The sequence below is a fragment of the Centroberyx gerrardi genome, chromosome 20 (genome assembly GCF_048128805.1).
Source record: "Centroberyx gerrardi isolate f3 chromosome 20, fCenGer3.hap1.cur.20231027, whole genome shotgun sequence".
NCBI lineage: Eukaryota > Metazoa > Chordata > Actinopteri > Beryciformes > Berycidae > Centroberyx > Centroberyx gerrardi.
The window spans coordinates 19,657,040-19,664,661 of NC_136016.1; positions in this window are offsets into that span (position 1 = coordinate 19,657,040).

Sequence of the window (7,622 nt, forward strand, 5' to 3'; positions counted from 1 at the left end):
GAGGAGAGGAGGAGGAGGAGGAGGGAAGAGGAGAAGAGAGGGGGAGTGAAGGATGTACCTGAGAGGAAGGCAGACACCAATTCACTTCTCTCTTTTCCACAGGGGAGTTTTCTGTCAGGAAGGGAGCCAGCTATGAAGACGGAAGCTGTTTAAAGTGGAGACAAAGCACCAGGTGCTACTGGGGACCAATCTGCCCGACGACAACATGCTGGAGCTCATCCAATCTGTCCAATCAGCTTCCAAGGAGACTCCGGCAAGACAGCTCAGCTTGTAGTGTGTGATGGCTCTTGTTGTAATTTGTCGCACTTATTTTGTCAATTCAGATCTTCAAAACCCTGTCTGTGTTTTGATCAGTGGCATCACAGATATGTGTACAGCAGAGCCGCTCATCTAGAGTATTGTCTTGGGCCTCTGTCCAAATGTTCCACATCCACTCAAAATTTACATCGCCGTTTGATGGCAAAAAAATGTTAAAACCACTTCCAAGCACTCTAAAAGCATGACAGGTTTCCATAGTAACGTATTTCCTGTGAGAGATGCAAGTCCATTGTGAGGGGAGACAAAAAGCTTGGCTGAGGATTACAAAGTTAAAGGAAAAATCCATCCTTAAACACTTTAACACTGCTAAAAAAAAACAAGCTATTAGTGATGTACTTTGTGTTTCTGGGCCTCCTTTTGTTGTTTGGTGTATTTTTCTTATTCCTGTGGATAACTGGCCACAATGCAGACAATGTGACGTCATGTTGAGAGTTTGATAGCAGAAAAATGTTCCACTATCTAAAACATCAGCGGTAAACGTCAGGTTTCGGCGCCAGTCCCTCAGAATCAAAGAGCGAGGGCTTCTTTCTAGAGCCGCCATTTTGCAACGACAATGGATTTCTATGAGATTCATCATAGAAGAGGAGCAGATACCAATTTCTCCACTGACAGTAGCCTTGAGATATATTTAAATGCCCTGCACCCACCTTTGACTGAAAGTAACAGGTTCATGCTTAACTGACTGAAGTAGAAGTAGACGAGGCAGGTTGAGGGAAAGTGGGTTCGCCAAAAAAAGTAAATGATAACACTTATCATGACCCGGCTCGTGAGCCATGACAAAGAAGGGAGATGCACGGTTTTAACGGAGAAAAGAATCACGTTTATTAACAAAATACTAACAAATCCATACCAAAAAGGCACGAGATGTGTCAATCAGTAGTGTCAGTGAGTCGATCTGTGAGAGATGTAGCGTAAGAAAGTGTTGTAAGGTGTAAACTAAAACTTAACAAAACGGCAGCGCCAACCCAAAACAAAACATGCTGCATCGGGGAGAGAGCCTCCTCAGACTGGGGAGCGGTCCGATCTTAAATACCCCTGGGAGACTGGCCAGGTGCTCCCAGTTGCACTAATGTAGAAACTCTGCCTACCAGGGACCTGAGGGAAGAGACACACAGACAGGGAAATACACACAAACAGGCCCTGATAGAACAGGAGGGCCGTCACACACTTCATCACAAAATAACTCCTGGAATGCATCACAAATTGATATCTACCAATGTAAGAGTACTGGAGGGTGGATTTATCTTTTAAACTAAAGTCAAAAACTCACCTTTGTCTTGTTTCCTTTGTGTTTGAATAGCAGTTTGATTTTAGCCAATCCCAGGAAGCAGAAACGTGGACCAGCGTTCGCTCACAGCCGCCCCAAACATTTACATTGTTGTGAGCGATAACAACAACTCGGATTAACCTCGTAATCCTCGATGCAGGCGCACAGCGATCTTCCTGAAGAAGGTTTAATAAAACAGTGCAGAAAGCTGAGAGCGGCAGCCATGTACGTGTCTAGTGTGACAGCTTAACAACCCAGCAGACAGACAAGACAAGCAGCGAACCTTATTATATATATATATGGAAAACCCCACATCTCTCTCTCTCTGCTCCTCCACAGTAACTTAAACAGTCCTGGACTAGAAAACATGCTGAGGCAGCGAGGAGAGATGGTAATCAGGTTAGTTTTCCCCCCCCGAAACTTTCATACGAGGCAGATGGACATCATTTGTGGCGATGTCACTCTGTCAAGGCCTCTGTTGTTGCTGATAAGTCATGGCAGTTTGACAGACAGTGATGCACACCAGGAGAAATGAGAGTCCCTGTGTGTTTAGCTGACTCCGCTGCTGTAGAGCATCGGATCGGCGAGGGAGGAATCAAACAGTCGCAGGTAATTGGATTCAATAAAACCGTGCTGTAATTGATCATTCTATGGTTTTGGAAATGGGGGAGCGGGTTGCAGGGGGGGGAGCTGAGGTACTCTGATGCGAGCGCAAACACAGATACACACACACACACACACACACACACATACATATCCCCAACTTGCTCCCAGCACATCAAACGAAGTGAGATGGCCTAGATAGGTAGACAGGTAGACAAGCCGGGTGTTAGAGGGAGCAGAAAGGAGAGGGGATCTGAGGCCAGATTCATTTCCACCTCCAGTGGAGGGAGACCACCTATTTAGCCTGTCTGTGAGAGGCCAGGCCACAGGGACGATAACAGATCACAGCCCATCAGCCGCGGGAGCTCAGATCTAACTGATTGCCTTGAGAAGAGAACTCATGACTGCATTTCACGAACTCACGACTTCAATTTCCATATCATTAAGCCTGTCTGCATTAGTACATTTCAACACTAGTTGCCATAAATCCAGCGCAGCATATGCAGCTCCTTGTGGAATAAGTATGATCAAAGCAAGATAAATAACACAAGTCATGAATCCAACAGCAGCGATGCTTGTGTTGTTTATAGGATGTCAAAAAAAATGGATGTTTTCCACTCACTAAAGCCCATTTTATCTACCAAAATAATGGAATATAGTCTTGTTGCAGCTTAGGGATTTTTTGTATGTTTTCCCCACACAGACTGAATGATCTTCTTCTGTTGTTTAGTGAGAGAAAGAATGGAGGAGGAGCCCCAATCTTCCTTCTTCCCACCTCATTACCCGCACCTGGATAGGGCTGCAGGGGATCCTAATTTAAGTCACTCGTTAGCAAGTCCTAATGCTTTTTGACAGCAACAAGAGATGGGGATGGAGGGAAGGTGAGAGAGAGCGAGAGAAGAAGTGGGCAAAAGACACAGATCCGTCTTGACAGAGACAATTGTGGGACAGAAAATCAGGCGCAGGAGAGACGGCTGTGCATAATGCGGGCGCCATGCTTATTCCTTGGTTTGATTTCCATAAAATAAGCATCATCCTAAATCATTAGAGCCCTTCGCTGTTGGCCTCGTATGCATAAACCATTAGATTCCTTCGCTAACGTACATAAACTAATGAACAGAATATGGCCGCTTCCCACTACTGTATGCCCCAGCGCAACACGAAATCAAATAAAACCCCGTTTACGAAACAACCGATTCTTCTGCGTCTGTTCGGGTCTGCCTCTGGTCGGCTGTGTGTTTGGCGTCAGATGCAGCTGCACAGCACATGCAAACAACACAACGCAACGCAGCAGCATGTAGGGTAATGGATCGGAAGAAATTATCAAGGGAGCTGCAGCAAATTTGACTTCTGAGAATGAATCGGGGGGGGTGAATTTACACCTCCAAATGGGTTCGGAACAAGGTCGGACAGAGTTTCGACGAAAGCAAATCCCCTTTGTCTGCCTGAGATGAGGAAGGATATATTCCCGATTACCTCGCAATCGCAAAACCCGACATTCTGCCACAAATCTCATTTCACTGCCCCAGTTAAAGCGTTTTAAAAGATTTCCATATCAGGCCAGTTATATCCCACATTTAGTAATTGAAAGTCAATGAATGTCTGTTCTACAAGGCTGCCGGTAAGACGATCCGGCGGTTCAGCTGAGGGGAGGGAAGGAGGTTCGGAGGTTTTTACCATGTGTGGCAGAGAGGAAATGAATAACAGTAAAATGTAGAAACTCTCTCTCTCTCTTTCTCTCTCTTCCTCTCTCCCCATCACTTTTCTCTTAATCTCCCTCTCTATCTCTCCCCCGCTACTTGCAGTGGCGAGACCCAATGAGAAGAGTTCAAATGTATTATTTATCATTAGACATTTCTCTTAAGGATTACTTTGTTTTGATAGTTAAGAGTAGAGAGATGGGAGAGAGGCTGATGATGTGCAACAAAGGTCCCAGGCCGCATTCAAACCCAGGATGTTGCAGGTGTGTATGCGCCTTAGGCAACTGAGCCACCAGGACGCCCATTACAGTTTTTCTCGATTGCTAAGACACGCTTAATGAAACTGGGATCCACTTGATCTTCATCATCACCCCCTTAGCCCAGCAGAAGTCTTCTCTTGCAAATGTGTTATTTTCATTGGTTTCACACATTTTTCACACCCTTTTTCAAAACAGTTAACACAGATCTCATAGAAAGACCCAAAACTCCATTGGATTAACTGTGTTAAACAAAAGGAAAACATCTATTCACAGCTGATAGAGATTACTTGCATAATTATGAATCTCTAATGCACCTGTGTGAAACTCCTTTGCACAACTCTTCAATCAGCAATCAGTCCAGTCGCATGCGCGGTGGAGGAGCCGCAGCAAGAGGAGAAAATAGAGCTCAAGTTTCAAATGAAATTCGGGCAACAATTATTGACCATGTCATCAATCATGGCTCGTCCTTTAGAGAGGCCGGACAAAGGGTGCAGCCCCTTCTGAGTCGGAGCACTGTGGCATCTACTGTCAGACTTTTTCAGAATGAGAATAGGTAAGTCACAATGTTACTGTATACCACTGTGTATTTCAGCTTTACTGTATTGCCCTGTTGGCAGATCGATCCCATTTATGTGACTGTCATAATGCCAATTTTGACATGCTTTTTGCATTTACTTTATAGAATCCACAGACTACCACACACTGGTGGCAGAGGAAAGATCTTTAGTGCTGAACAGGAGTCTGCCACTGTAGATATGGTCGTGGCAAACAATGCGATCAGACTGCATGAAATCCAGGCAGCAGTAATTGCAGATCAGGGAGCATTTAGAAATATCAACAGTGTGAGTTTGGCTACTATTGATCGAGTCCCTACACGAAACCATGTCGGAATGAAGCAGCTGTACGGAGATCCATTCGAAAGAAACTCTGACATCGTGAAGGAGGCAAGACTCCAGTATGTGCAGGTAAGGATTTGTTATTGTAATGCCTTGTCATACAGTTGTCCTTGTCCAGTTACATGCAACTGGAATAATTTGCTTCATGAATTTGCTTTTTTCTTAGAGAATAATGGAGCTTGAAGCTGAAGGGGCACATCACATATTCATTTATGTGGATGAAGCCGGCTTCAACCTCTCTAAAGTGAGGAGACGCGGGAGGAGCATCATTGGGCAGAGGGCCACTGTTACAGTGCCAGGTCAGAGGGGCGCCAATGTCACCATGTGTGCTGCCATCTCCAATGATGGTGTCCTTTGCCACATACCAACTATCGGCCCATACAATACAGAACGCCTCATCACATTTCTTGATGTACTGAATGAAAAGATTGGTTCCACCCGAGGAGAGAGGGCTGTTGAGGCCTGGCATGACCCTGTATGTCATCATTTGGGACGATGTTGCCTTCCACCGCTCTCGCCTTGTGAATGAACGGTTTGCAGCACAGCCCCGTATGATGATGCAATTCCTCCCTGCATACTGTCCTTTTCTGAACCCAGTTGAGGAATTCTTCTCTGCTTGGAGATGGAAGGTATATGATCAGCGGCCATATGACCGGATGTCCCTCCTGGAGGCAATGAATGCTGGTTGCCTGGCAATAGGTGCAGAGGACTGCCAGGGATGGATACGCCATGCAAGGAGGTTTTTCCCTCGGTGCGTTGCAAGGGAAAACATCTAATGCGATGTTGATGAGAACCTGAGGCCTAATCGTCAGGAACGAATGGACTAAATGTGAAGTTCTGAGTATTTCAACTCTTTATTTTGTTTTTTGGATATTTCCACCCATAAGTTTCCTTTGGTTGCTTTTATGTTTATTTTATTTGTATTTACAGTATTCAGCATTTCTGAGTTTGAAAAGTATGGAAACAAGACTAGGTCTTGCCTTTTTTGGCACATACTATAACTATGTAAAGTATCAACAAATGGCACAGGCATATAGCACAAATTAAGGTTGAACCGGTTCATATTGATAGCTGTATTTTGTTGTCCATTGTGTAATGATTGATTGAAAGAATATATTAATTTGACCACAAGTTGTGTTGTTTGATGGAAATATTTGCTTTTGTTGCATGTTGTTTGCAATGTTTTGTGAGTGTTAGAGCATGTGTCATTTTGGCCAGCGACTTTCAGTTTAGGCCTGTGTGTGAACTGTTTTGAAAATGTAACTTCTGAATGGACAAATGTGTTCAAGCAAATGAGGAAAAACTGTATTTCCTAATAAAAACTTTCAAAATTTCAAATTCCTGTGATTTTCAAAGCGAAGCCTGAAGTTTGAGTCCAGAGCCGAGTGTCAGTTTGAGTCTGAGTGAGTTTGAGTGAGAGAGCGAGGGCGCAGCCGTGAATTCCTCTCAAACTCCAGACAACAAACCGAATCAGAGAGAAGTTTGGAGAGGCAGGGGTTCAGCGGGTTCATCTTGATAAATATGAGAAAGCGTTCCAAACCCACTCATTAGTCCTGACCTGGAGCATAATTCGGGCTCGGCAGCCTGTCGAAGCGGCGCGGTGAGAGAGAGAGACGTGAGAGGAAAAGCAGAGTGAGAAGAACAGCCGGTGACAATGCGCTCCACGCCGGCGTTTTCAGATGAAAAGAGGCCTCCTGACTCGAGAGGCACCGAAAGACGAGCGGGAGAAGAAATATTTAGAAAGTGCCAGAATTAATGTGACGGGTACCAGCAGCAGATATCACCGCTGTCTTCTATTACCATGTCTTTGAGGGCTCGACAGTCTGGCCACCTCAAAGCACACGGCTACTTTTCTTTGAATACACAGTTCATCTTGGCGGCAAATACAATATGTGAATAGACTGGCTGGAAAATGAGATCGTCACCATTTGAAATATGTGACACTGATGCTTACAGAATGATTGATAGCAAAAAAAATTCAAACAAATGATGGTGCTTTTTTATGGATAGTAGGTAACTTCAGTCCTTTGTTGACAAAATAATAAACCTTTTACAGACTGGATCCTCTGTATTTTAAGATCATTGAGCTACAAACAGCTCAATAATATGTTTGTTTTGTGGATGTTATGAAATGAAATAGAATGCAATCTTTCAAAGTGTTTGGGAGCTGATGAGAACATAGACACCAAAATCATCCATGTGTCCTCGGTAGATCATTGGCTCCAGTGCTCCATGCTAACACTTTAGCATACGCTATGTTGAGTGATAGTAGGCGACTAGCATTATCTAAAGAGTGAGAAAATGAGAACTTGTAGCAGCTCTAAAGCTAAATGGTAAGTAATCTTAAATGATATGTGGCTAAGTCTGGTAGTTTTGTGCAGGATTTTGGCAAAATTGACATGAAATATATAAATTTACTGTAGGCTACTTTCCCTGTTTTTATAGAAAGTGAATGGTGGCTGATGGCAGACTGTGCACAGCTAAAAATCACTGCACAGCGGATGAATATGTGGTTTCTCACCTGAAATAGTTCCAAAAATAATTCTGGCTGCATCAGCTATATTGAGTTAATGGTATT